The sequence below is a fragment of the Anser brachyrhynchus genome (assembly GCF_964034855.1).
Source record: "Anser brachyrhynchus genome assembly, chromosome: 7".
Classification (NCBI taxonomy): Eukaryota; Metazoa; Chordata; class Aves; order Anseriformes; family Anatidae; genus Anser; species Anser brachyrhynchus.
Genome location: NC_137701.1, coordinates 40,951,732 through 40,965,310, shown reverse-complemented (window position 1 = coordinate 40,965,310; position 13,579 = coordinate 40,951,732). Strand labels below are relative to the sequence as shown.

Below are 13,579 nucleotides of genomic sequence, written 5' to 3'. Positions count from 1 at the left end.
ATTTGCCACGTGAAAGGCAATTTGGAGGAGGGGTACGGCCCGTGGCATCCCCGCAGGCTGCCGGCCAGCGTCTCATTTCGATTGGGGCTGTAGTTCCTGCCCTGCTCCATTAAAATACAGACGGTACGAGCTACGTTTCCAAGAAGTCAGCGTCATGCGCATTCCTTTAGCACCTGTCTTTTCAATGGGATTTAGACCCCTGACTTACTAATGCACTTTCATCCTGCATTATTTCCTGTGTGAGCCAAACCTTATTTTTCTGAAGATGACTTTTTTCAGGGGGTTTCCCCGCCGTGTGGAGTCCTGCCTGAAGCCTGCTCGTGCCGAGGGGCAGCACCCGCTGCGCTGTGCCGGGGTGGTGGGGGGACAGCTCCGGGCACAGAGTGCCAGGCACCGTGGGCTCTCCTCACTTCTGCTCCATCTAACGAAGGAACCACTTGCAGATACAGTATTAAAGGTATCACATTTAAGGCAAAATGCTTCAAACGTGTGACTAGATGGTTAGTATTGCTTTGGACTCTTTGAAGGGGATTTCAAGAGACAGATAATTGGCTTCAGGTTTCCTCTGCCATGAAAAAAACTTTCAGAAGGAGGGGTCCAACCTACAGTTTTAGTTCAGTGAGATTTTTAAAATCTGTTTAATGACCATCTCTGCTCAAAATCCCTTCCAATATTTGCAACAGAGAGAGATGAATGTGTTCAGACTGGTGGGCTGGCCGTCCTCCCTTGGCTAATGCTAGCAAAGTGTTTTCCTTTAATTTTCTCTGGCTGTCTTTTAGTGTCTTTCAGTCTCTGAAGTCTCTGCTTCTTTTCAGCCATTACTTTTTATCCTTTTTTTTTTTTTTTTTTTTGTGGTGGTACTGGGGATTGTGAGATAGGTTGTGTGAGATGCAATGCAAGGATGCGGAGGAGACCCTGGGATGTACCTTGTAAGCGTGGGGCTGCAGGCAATCAGCAGATAAAAGGCCTCAAGGACAGCGGTGGGTGATGCTGGTCAGCAGCAAAGCCAGTGTTTGTGGTGTGGGCTTTGCAGCATTTCCTAACTTGAAGTGTTTGAAGTTCCTGAAGAGCAAAAACAAACAAACAAACAAACAAAACCAACAACAACAAAAATCAGATTTTCACCTGAGGTACGGGTAGGTTTCTAGATTCTCAGGTTGAGGTCTGAGCTGTGCAAGTGAAGGATGGCAGAGATAACCACTAGTGCTGCGCTATTTTTTCAGAATCTTGTGTTTCAAAATGTATCTCACAACTTAAGTGGGTTCCCACTCATGCGGCTTTGTCAGACTTTTCCGTGCTTACAGCAGTGCTCATTGGAATATATTTGACAAGCCAGTCAAACAGGACATGATTTTCAGAGAGATGGCTCCTGTCTGCAGAATCCAGGCAGCAGGAGATGGGACAAGTCTGAGAAGCAGTGACCAAGACCTTCGTCTGTCCAGAACAAAGTGGAAGGAGGAAGCTGTTGTGTGCTGAGTGGGGAAGGGTGAAGTGCTGCAAAGCAGGGTCAGGTTGTGAGACCCTTGGCTTGGGATGCTTTGGCCCAGAAAAGACGGTCTTGTTCATGAGATTTGACTCCCCTTGTGTGGATCTCTCTTGCGTGATCCACCTCAATGTGGGCCAGAGGATGCCCACACAGGTGCAGGGACCTCCGCCTCCCCGCCAGCCAGGTGCCCAGGCCATCTGGTGCCTTAGCAGGTCACCAAATCCAACATATTCCCATATGGTATCCTTCTGGGGGCTGCCTTCTCAGACCCACGCAAACCGTTAGCCCCTTCTCCTTCGATTTCGCCAGCATCCTCCTATTTCTGCTCCACGCCGCGTTCGCTGTCTTCTCACCCCGTAGCAATTTATGCATTTGAATAATGGAAGGGACACCTTAAATTATGTTGTCTGCAGATATTACTGGGGAGCAGAGGATTTGCCATGCTGGATCAGAGTGCTGGTCCATCTCGCGGGGCTTCTGCCCTGCAGCAGCTGCCGGTGACCGGGGTGGGGGCCTCGCCTCGCTCCCCACCGCCGCGCCCCACCTGCGCCTCCGGAGCCGTCGCGCTGCACGGGGGATCTGTTCCAAACGCATGCAGAGAGCACCCCAGGCCCTTAAGCAGGGTACCTATACCTTCCTTATGGCCTATTTATCGACACAAAATATCTTTTCTGCCTTAATCGAGCTCAGATTAGGATTTTCAGATCATCAGATGTTGATTATTTGCAAAGAGTTTCTTACGACCTTCCCTTTTTTCCCCATGTATACATTAATTTAATCGTTTGTTTTAACTAAGCCTGATTTTTCAGGTCATCCTTTTACAGCATGAACCATATTTTCAAGTAGATATGAAGTAAACGTGACAAAGTGATATGGTCCTTTAAATCTGCCTGAATTTTACTGGGAATACTGGTGAGTGAGCCTGCAAAGGCTGAGAGGTCTGAATGTTTCTGCACACTTGGGTGCACAAAAGGGCTTATTGCAATGTTACACTTTAGATCTTTTCTGAATTTTCTCGTTGCTATTTTGGTCTCTTTTCATCACCCTTTGCATAACTAAGTCTTTCTCTCCTCTGTCAAACCCATCTCTCCTTACACGTCAGCCCCTCCCAGCGCAGACTGGTCCAACACCGACACGGAGCCCCGCTCGTAGCTGGCTGAGATCGTGGCCCATCGCTTCTGTTCTCTGCCCGTGCAACAAAAGGCAGGCAGAGTATACCTTGCTGAGCCAGGTGTGGGAATGAAGTAGTGTAGAAGTGTAGCTTTTTCCTTGAAATAAAAAAAAGGATTTGTTCTGCTGAAGGCTGGCAAGTGATCAGGGGGTTTCCTTACCAGGGTTAGGATGGGCAGGGGCTCCCGTGGCTGGTGCTGGGTCTCTCTTTGTTTTCCCTGGAAGCAGATGGCACCATGCAGAGGGAATCAGTATGGCACAGAGCGTGGGACTCTGGCTAAGACTATGTGTAAACACGAGCATAAGCTGTGCTTCACTGGCGCATTAATCCATGAAGATATTGAAGTTGTTACCTGCGGCACGTCTCCCAGCACACCACAGAGGTCTAACTGCAAACTGGTCGCTCTCTACTCTGCAGGGCTGGTGCAAAGTTTCTCAGCCAGTGGTTGCCTACAGCAGGGATTGAGCTTGGCTCACTTGGCTTTGTGCTGGGGCTTGTGCTGCCATTGCTGCAGGGAGCAAACATCCCTCTCAGCATGGTGCGTTCTCAGGAGACAGTGGGGGATAAGGGAGCGAGAGCCTGTCCCTGACCCGTTGCCTCCTATGCTCGCGTGGGTCTCCGTGTCTGTGTGGGGGCCAGGGCAGCTGCCCGCTGGGGATGTGCTCTGAAGAGGTCTGGAGCATCTGCGAAATTTTTTTCTCTAGAAAAAGTATGCTAGACCATTTTTTGACATAGGGTGGCATAACATATACAGAGCTGCAGAGGTACAAGTCATGCAAGCATTAAATGAGGGCACTAAGGGATTCACATAGATTCAAAATGATAGATCCCATCCTCTCTTGTCTGTCCACCTTGCCATTTACATACATTTGTTATTTTCTTCTATCTGCAGCAGATGCAAGACAATATGAGATGAGCAGAAATATGAACTACGTTAGATGTTGCATGTGGTCACCCTGCTCTACTCCAGTAAAGCCGGTTACCATTCCAGCAGGATCAAGGTGACTATATACAGTAAAAATATGACTTGAGATTTACAGGAGAAACAGCATAAGCCAGTGTTTATACTGCTTTCTTATCACAGACAGCTTCAGGAGCCTTTGGCTGCAATTTTAAGGGATTATCAAGGAGGAATTGTATGAAAATGGGGACTGCGTGCCAAAGTTCATGGCTCGTCATCAGTGTCCAGACTAGAAACCCCCAAACTGCAGAGACTGCAGGTGGGGCCAGCTTTGGGTTGTCTGCGAGCTGATCTTGATGTCGCGGTGCATTCCTCAATGGCAGAGACACGTTCACTAATTAGAGTTACAATGGAATTTTGTTTAACAATTTTGTGTTTCCAGTCTCTGACTTATTTATTTAAGGGAAATTCTCTCTCTCCGTGACAACTGCATGTGATTATTCAAATCCGTCTAAAACTTAGGTGAATAAATATTAGTTAGAGTGGTTATTCCACAAATCAGATGTAAAACCAAGCATCTGACCTAATGCCAGATTTAAAAATAGCTGGGCTTGAAGCAGGAGGCATGGCAACCAGAAGTTTAGGTCTGTTTTAAAAGACAGAAGTAAATGCTGCTGACCTGCACTTCCAGCATAGTGGAGCGCATCGTTCTACCAGCACTGAACAGGACAGACTTATTTTCATAAATATTTTTCATGCCACTCTGGTAGCCGTGGGTAGTAGCATGTGATCGGCTCTTTGTTCTCACCCAGTGGGCGGCAGGTTCCCATCTTCCATGTGTTTAGGTACTCTTTAATCTATTGTTTGTCTTATGAAATGGCTGAATACAACAAAGATTTTTTTGTTTTATTGAAACTGCATAAGAAAAATTATTTAAACTAACACACAAAGGAATTTATAAATCTTAGTTTAATTTTTTTATTCTGCATTACAATACAGAAAAAAAATCTGTCCTTCTGTCTGACTAATGTTAGTTTGATGATTATACTAATATTAACTGCTTTACTTGAGTAAGCAAAGAAAAAGTAAAATACCGGTCAGACCAGCTGCTAATTCACAGAGTGTTGTACTATGGTTATTAAAAATACCCAAAAGATGTACCTTTGTGGTTCAGTCTTTTGAATTAGAAGCAGAATATTAATTTAGGCCTGAAGCATGATTAAACATTGTAAGGCCCCTTAAGAATTTTCACCAAATTTTCTTGGATTTCTCTTTATTGGGTCTTCCTCGACTGTGTTTAGCTCTGTAATTGCTTTGCTCCTTTGTTGATAGGTTAAAGCACAATGTGATTTTCTCCATGTCGTAATATTTAAGAGGACGGTTCAATGTTCCGCATGTATGATGCGCAGCTGAGGCACACGGAGACATGATGGGGGGAGTGGGCTCTCACTGCTTCCCTTTTTCCCCTTCCCTTTCTCTTGTTCTCATCACTTGTGAAACCGTGCAGAAGGAAGTCACAAGATCTGTCTGTGTGGGTGGGCAACAGCCCAGAAAACACAACAAACATCTGTATAAAAGAGAAAAGGACCAGAACCCGCACCAGCGCTTGGTGCTGAGGGAACAAAATCCACTCCCAAAGGCATTTCAGTGCTTCTGCAGTGAGCCCTGGCACAGCCTGAACCCCGGGCCCTTTGCTGGGGGCTGCGGGGCTGCAGGCGCTCCTCCGCACTGACCTCCATGCTCAGCACCTTTAAATCTAAGGTGCTGAATGATAATGAATGGTAATAATGCCAAAGTTCATTTGTACTTTTTTTTTTTTTTTTCCTCCCCCAAAAAAGATGTGTTTGGAGGTTTACTGAAAATTTAGGAGGAATTTTCTGGAGCAGAGTTGCAGGAAATTCCAGTCACAGATAAGAAAAGAGGTAAAGAGTCCAACTCCTTCCCTACTCTCTCCTCTTTCAGGGAATAATTCAAAACATTTCATTTTTTCAATTTTCTTTTTGTGAATCAAGAGTTAAAATGTAATTGTTAAATCCATTACTTGAAGAGAAGAGAAGGGAAGGGAAGGGAAGAGAAGAGCACAAATTCAGAGCCCAAGTTCATCAATTTGGCATGAAGGATTTTAAAAAGATTCCAGGGCACGAACTGGATGTCACGAGTAGAACAAAACCAACTAATCCGGGGGCTGGTGCTGAGGTGGGTAAGCCTCCCTGCTGCAGTGGCAGTGGGAGAAGCAGCCTCAGGATTGCTTATGAGATTGCAAGGAAAGGGAGCTTCCTCTGAGGGTGAGCTACGCGCTGTTTCAAGCTGGGAAGAGATGGAAGAGAAATGAAGTGGCAAGAGCTGAGGCTGGTGGTGCTGGTCACAAAGCATATGAGTGATGTCAGGAGAAACATTGTGGCCTTGTGCACTTAAGGATTTCAGGTGAAAGTTTGGCTAGAAACTATTTCACAAAGTGCATGCGTGAAATGGGCTACAGATTTTTCTTAAGAGAAAAAGCATAATCCTAAAAGGGTGAGGTATGATAGTTTAAAATTGTGATGAGATTTTGAATGTCTGTATTCTCTTAGCGTTACGGTGGAGGCCTCATTAACAATAATGACAGAAATGCGTGTGTATCACTTTGTGATCCAGGATTGGTTTGAAAATCCTAATATTTGGCTGTGTTTAGATAATTTTTATATAGCACCTCTAAAACTCTAGTATGTCAGCAAAGCTGTCAACATAGTTTTGAAGTACCATTAAATAGAGATATTCAGACATTCTGATATCATTACTCATGAAGGTAATAATCATCTTCTGCATGCATTGATAAAGATCTCCATCTCCTCACAGTTTTTAAAGAGCAACACTATTTGCTAAAAATACCAGAACTTCCATTTTACACAGTGCAAAATTAGAGAGATCTAATAAAAAGGACAGTGCTACATCTGAGAGGTGCCCCAAAGCCACCTTCAAGAGAAGTGTGGTTACAACAGTTAGCAAAAATCTGAGATACATTTTATGTATATGCTCAACCTCCCTTGGCAGGGGGGTTGGACAAGAGATCCCTTCCAACCTTAATCATTCTGTGATTCTGTGATCTCCAGTGAAAGCTGGTAAGAGCAGCAGATCTAAGCTGAAAGGAAAGTAATGTTGAATATTGAGGGATTACTTTGATCAGTGTAGAGAACGAGCTAGCAATTCATTAGCAAATAATGATTTATGAAGATAGCAATCACCCAAAAAATGTGTCTTGAGGCACAGCATCCAATAATCCTGTATTTAAGTGCTTTAGGAGGGAGGGGGGAAAGAAAGAGGAGATTATTAATTATTAGTAAAAGAAACTTATAATCAAAAGAAATTTGACGTGAGTCAGGATACTGAAGTTTCCAACCAGGTAACGGGTTCTGCGCGGAGCAGCGTCTCGTTGCAGTAAGTGCTATGGTGGTGTCTCAGAGCATCGAGGTAAAAGGTCATTGAAGCTCAAAGCATAAATTGTCTAAACCGTTAGTCAGAGCTTCTGTAACTTCTTCTGGAAGGGCAAGAGGAGCAGGTATGATCTATGAACCTGGAGCATGGTCAGAAAAAAGAACTGGGTGCCATTTGTGATTGCTGTCCTGCAATCAAATTAACTTAGTTCTTTACAGTGAAATTAACTTTCTTCTTTAGTTGGAAGCAAAAACCTGAATTTCAGTGTAAGCGAAGGAGGTGGGCTCAAATCATTATAAAAAGTGATTGTAATTTCTGAAATACAAAAAAAAAAGAAAAAAGAAAAAAGACAGGAAACCCCAAAAATATGTTGTCCTGGTCTATCTAGCACAGACCAACTAGTGCATTAATTAGTAATTACAGTAGTGCAGACACTTGATTTTCTGATCCAACAGTGAAATTAAAATCCTGCAGCTCCTGGAATATACTGGCTGTTAGCTGGGATTTGAGATCAGTTTCCTTTCAAACTTTATCTGGCTATGATTCTTGCATGTTTTGAGTCACAGTTAAGTCATGCAATACAAAAACCAACAAACCCAACCAACCAAACAAAAACACAACCAAATCTTTTATAATCATGCTAATATATTCTTAGTATGTTCAAATCAAGTGAGCAATTTTATAACTATTTCTAAGTTTCCTAAGACTTGGCAAGTTGTTTGTTTAAAGTGTAATGAATTGCATTTTTTTATTTAGTGCAATACATGTAAATGTGTACCTCCGGCATAACACTTGATTAGCTCATTTAACTGCGTTAGCTTGTTCTCCTGAGGGCTGTCCTGCTACTCTGGAAGCGTTTCCTGAAAGCACAGATCTTCACATTCACTAGATGAGAAACCTTTGAAATACACTCACAGATTCATTTTGCATGAAGAATCCACATTCAGGAAATAACAGTTTCAAAATTTCCAGAATAAAATATATATCAGTTTTGTACATTGCTGGTATTAATATATTTCCCTTTTAGTAAATGCACACGAAATGTATACTCATAAGCTATGCAGGCAGTCCCCATATACACTATTCTAACATTTTAAAAAGTCAAAATAACAAATTGTGCATTGGGTTAGATAATCCCTTCCAATAACACACAGATTTTATCTTCACAAAGAATTCCTGTGATTTGAAGAATTTTCTTTCTCTCTATTGTGCATATATTAATTTGTCATTATAGGAAGGAAACATTTTGCTCCCATCGATAGCTTACATACAACTTTACTTTAGAGCAATCATGCCTTAAATAAACTCAAACTAGTTGAAATAAAAACAGAAAATGATGCTTTGAAGTTCTCAGTATGGTTTGAATCCAGCATTTTTGTAGAAAATTTAAAATACGAATTTTACATTGCCACACCACTGGAAATCAACTCTCGCCAGCTTTGCCAGCGTTGCTCCTTCCGCTCCCTTTGCTGGCTGCTCCGCTGGAGGCAGCAGGGATCGAGCCCTCTGTTCCCAACCCAGGTGCGTCCGTGGAGCAGTGGTGAGGCCGTGGTGCAGACGGCTGTTGACACAAAAAAACACGATGTGAAAATAATCCTGGTGTGCTAAGGCACATGTGGCAGAAATGAATGGATCGTGTCATCCTCCACTCTCATTCATTTTTTAATTCTAACCACATATGCCTCGTTTGTATGTTCTGTACAGTTGCTGTGCATTTCATTCATGAATAAGAGTTTACTTGAAACTATAAGTTTTCCCGAGCAAGCAGAGAACAGAAAAATGCACCAAGTGGAAACCCACAGCGAGTCATGTACTCGCTCAGGAAGACAAATCGTTTTCCGTTTCTTCGTGTGATTTTTTCACTGCTGCATGTGTAATTCTGGCTAGTGCTGGTTAATCAGGCCTGTGTTAACTAGGTAATATATCCAGTGACTCCTGTCACATTTCGGGTAAGGTTTCAGCGTTTTGCAGGAGGTGTTGCTGCCATGGGAGATGCTTGCTTCTCCACTATTGGAGATGCTAACGCATTAATGACGAATGTTATGAATAACAATGCCGCTCGTATGGACTCGCTCTGGAAACTCACTATCATCCTCTTCTTTATACATTATCATTTTTCCATATGGGAAGTGGAAAATCATTTTGAGTGTGTAGAGGCAGATAAGTATGCCGGTCCTAGGCATTTTCCTGAGCTTGTTTACCGAACGCTTGGGCTCAAATCGCTAGATCTAATTGACTGGTAACAGTGTGCAGCATCAGTATGATTATTTTTGGAGTTATCTGCGCCGGGGCTGCCGCGGCGAGGAGCGGGTGCTATAGATGGATGGTGACGTCTCTGCCAGTTCAATTACGGCCGGCACCAGGCTTAGCGTGCGTGGCTGCTGCTGCACCCAGTCCATCCCCAGCACCCTGGGGAGAGGAGCGGGGCCGCACCATGGTCCCCCTGGGGGCGACTTCCCGAGAGTGGGCGCAACCCAGGGAAACCCAGGATCTTGGGTTGTGTCACAGAGGTGGGGATAAAGAAGTTAAAAAAAAAAAAAAAAAAAAAGAAAAGCCCCTGAAAAGCATATAACTGATTCTGTTTTCTTTATTTTTTTGGCTGACACTGTCCTGGTGACAACACCTATGGGATGCTTTGGGGCAATCTAAGCTCACAGAAACATATAAAGCCTTGTCAAATTCTAGGCACCCCCTGTTTCTTGTCTTTCAAAGCAGTTTTACTTTTTAGTGCGGAAAAAGTGGAGAACTGTGACCTATTGTACCACCTATAAATGAAAAGTAGGTACTAAATATTTTATTTTTCCCCACTGGTCTATTTATTCTTCTGCCTTGCTTTTCAATCTTCATGTAAAGTTTGTGCATGTGCGTGTGTACTTTCTCTCCATGAGCGCGTACAGTATCTGTAACCATGGGCTGGATTTAATAATTCAAAGTAATAAGAAACCTTGCCAGTATGGAAATGGGCTTGTCATTGGCTGTATCTGCTAGCTAGATAGCATGAAAAAATCTCATTTTTGGAAAAATAATCAAAGATTATCAGCTGCACCCAGGAATTTTTGGAGTCTCACAGAGAATAGTTACCTTCTCTGCCCACATGCGTTGAAACTTCCCCATCAACACACAAATATAATGCTTATATTAAACATATATCTGAATATTTTTGTTATAATCCTGTTACTTATCTAACTTTTTTTTTTTCTTTTTCCCCCCAAGATTCTGGCAAAAGATTGAGGTGTTTGAAACCAATGCTGTAGTATAAAGTGCAGGGTAAAAGGGAGAAGCCCCAGAGCGTTCACGTGTGGCGCTGGTGTGATGCTGTGCTGTGCTGGGCCACCAGCCCTCGTGGGGCGGAATCCCAGAGCAAGTGTCTCCGCAGGGACATCTCGCCCTGCCAGGAGCTTCCCCACGCACGGCGGGAGCCTGCCCGTAGCTGCCACCACCTGCCCGTGTTCCCCCGGCTTCGGAGATCACCTGGGTGCTCGCCTCCGCTTTTTGTCAGGTAGAAGTGTGTTTAAGCACACGCTCGATGTTGAACACATCCAAGTGCTTTGTTAAGGTGTGAGCCGCTGGCCAGGCTCGGTGAAAGAAATACCGCTCATCTACAGCGTTAGCTTCGGTCTTTCATCTCTTGCTCTCTTTGTGATGTACAAGAATATATTTTTAATTTTACTACCAGAATGAAGTAGAATTCTAGGAATATCACTGAAATTACAGGACAGAGACACATCAAATAAATATGCGTATATATGTGTACTATAGGCACTAGATGCAGATCCCTGCACTTCACAAAGAAAAAAAAAAAAAAGATATCCTTAGCAGAGAGTAATGCACTTCATTTTGAAATACTGTGGCCATGATATTTTGGAGAAAAAAAATAAAACAGTTAAAAAATTCTGAATCTAATTAAGGTACTCAAAATCTAGTCTCTTTGACCTTTGTAATCCCTTCATAAATATATATATATATAATTTTTTTTTGGACCTCTTATATAAATATAGATATAGAGCATCGTGATTGGAATTCCCAGGGGAGATTTTTGTGGAACTTCAGAGCAAATGTGGCTGACACTTGTTCTTTGTTGCCCTTGGGCTACTGTTTTGATCATTGACTGAATGGATTTATTCTTGTCAGCAGAATGAATTTTTCACTCTTGTCGTAAGTAAATTTTACAATCCTTTCTCATGTGTAAATGAAGTACAAGTATATTCAGGTGCTCTCTGTTTCAACCAACTTTGGAAATGTAAAGAAAAGAGTGCCAGTGTATAGAAGAGATGAGAGCTGAAATCTGAAACCCTCTTTTATTAAGCAATTCCAGGAAGCGCACTGCAATTCAGAGGCCTGATTTGTTTTTAGCGTGGATAGTAGGCACATGAAACACGAAAAGCAATGGTGAAATAATTGGTACAAAGATGGAGAAGCTTAATTTTGATGAAGCAATTAGTAGTTGTTTCCTGATTGCTCTTACTACTGTGAAGAGGAGGTGAAGAAGATCGTGTCACCTCTTTCAATTCTGAACCGCTTCATAGCTCTCAAGACCTTTTGCCCTGGTATTGGACACCAGTGAAAGTTGCTTTGAATTTTTTTTAGAAAGTGTATTGCAACCATGGATTCTCAAGAAGGTTAAACATAAATTAGTCATAAAGCTAACAAAAGAGAGAGGAAAAGATGAATCTATACAATTTCCATCCAAATTTCTGTTTTCAAACTGTTAGTGTTTAATTAGGAGGAAAAAAAAAAAAAAGAAACCCAACAAAACAAAAACCAAGAATAGATAAATTCTTTTGCTTCTTAAAATAATAATAATAATAAAAAACCTTTTGGAAAACTTTGCCATTTATACCCTCAAACATTAATGTGCAACGAGCTATGTAATGCTGCAGATCTGAGCAGTGTTTAAGACAACAAAGTGCTATTTGATAGTCTAGCCTTTCTGTGGAACAGCTCTTCTTCCTGCCTTTGATGTGTGGATGGTTTATTTAATCAATTATTAATCAAAGTTATAGCATTCTTCTTATATATTTAGGTAAAAACTAAAAGATGCCTTTTCTCGCTTTCTTGTTTAAATAAAAGTTTAAATAGAATGCGGAAATACTCGCTTTTGAAAAAAAAATACACATATTGGAGAGCTTCCAGTTTGACGCGTTTGAGCAGTATATTGTGTGTTTAGGAAAAAGGAGGAAAAAAATACACATTTCTGAGCTCCGTAGCTTAGCCAAAGCCACCAGAGCAGTTCAGCTAACCTGCCTTTATATAACAAAAAGCAGTACAAATAATTTGATTAGTGTTTTCCTTGCACAGGTGCTGAACCTGACACGGAGCTGGCGCTGCGGAGCGGGGTGGGCAGCCGGACACTGTGCATGGAGCATCTTGAGCAGTTGGTAACATTTGGCAGCTTAACATAGAAAAAATGACTGCTAGGGAAATCTCAACTGCCGCTAATTAGCAGCAATGAACTGTGGGTAAGGACAGTACATTTTAATGTGAGAAGAATTTTACAATAACCACCACACTGAAAGAAATAGAACGAAATGCTCCCTAGCTGACCCTTGTGGCAATCTAAGCTGCATATTGCAATAATCCTGTAAATTACTATGCTTTTTTATACAGTAACTTGGAGTTAATTAGTAATTTAACATTCCTCTACGCTATTAAATGTCTTTCTTGCATTATATTATGTTGTTTCATGGTCTTACCTTAACACTAATGGGGTTTAGTTATATTTTCTCAAAACAGTAACAGTAAAATAAAACCGAGCTGGAAAATTAATTAGCTCCCTTTTACCTCTGATTTACCTGTCGGTAACAATTACGCGGCCGTGCCAGGCGGCGCAGGGCCGCGTGGACGCCTTGGGGGCACGGCGGGGCGGGGGGAGGCAGGGGTGTAGATGGGGGACTGGGGGGCTTGGGGTGCTCGGGGCTGGGCAGGAGGTGACCCCGCAGCTGCCGTGGGTGCCTGGGGTGCCCGGGGGTGCCGGCGGTGGCCGGTGCCGGAGCGGCAGGGAGGTGTCCCCGGGGTGCGCCTGCTCGGCGAGGCCGGAGCCCCGTGCCATTTCTTCCCTCTCCTGCCTCTTCCTCACGGCTGCAGAGATGCGCGGGCTAATTAGAGTAACCAGCTACGGCGGAGCATGCGATCTGCGGGAAAGTTTCGGATGTAATTATGTGGGGCATCAGGTGAAGGAGTCTCTTCTAGATTAATCCAGCGCAAATTAAAAGTTGGAGTGCTTTTTTCTCTCCCTTCTTGCTCAACAGTCATCTTTTCAGCGGCAATATTTGCTTCACTTTAAAGCCATCGGCGCATTCGGGGTGATTAAACCAGGTTTCTTGCTGGCTGTTTACAGAACCCAAGCGCTGGAAGCGAGGGGAGGCGGAGGGGGTGTCTTCGCCTCACCTCCAGGGATCAATGCGGGCGCCACAATGGAACAATTTGGTGGAAGCGGCTCCGCCAGGAAGGGAGAGCAAAAGGCGCGCTCGGGAAGGGCTGAATTCAACACAAAACGCTTCCAGAAGACTTTGTCTCTAGGGGCTCCTGCTAAAAGCAGAGCCGCTACCATTTAAAACCCCATTCTTTGCAGCTGGATTTGAGCAGCCATAAAAAATTCATCCGTGCTTTA

General features: G+C 43.3%; 2 long non-coding RNA genes across 2 annotated transcripts in view; both read left to right on the top strand.

The window, feature by feature from the left end:
• LOC308198389 overlaps window positions 1-10,170 on the top strand; it is a 108,396-nt gene extending 98,226 nt beyond the window's left edge. The window contains exon 6 of the long non-coding RNA XR_013953878.1: window positions 3,550-10,170. This is a non-coding gene — a long non-coding RNA (uncharacterized lncRNA). The remainder of the gene's footprint in view (window positions 1-3,549) is intronic.
• A 13-nt stretch (window positions 10,171-10,183) lies between these two features.
• Window positions 10,184-13,388, top strand: LOC308198392. Its single transcript, XR_013953881.1, has 3 exons — window positions 10,184-10,468; window positions 10,968-11,124; window positions 12,268-13,388. It is a non-coding gene; the product is annotated as an uncharacterized lncRNA (long non-coding RNA).
• The last annotated feature ends 191 nt before the right edge of the window (window positions 13,389-13,579 follow it).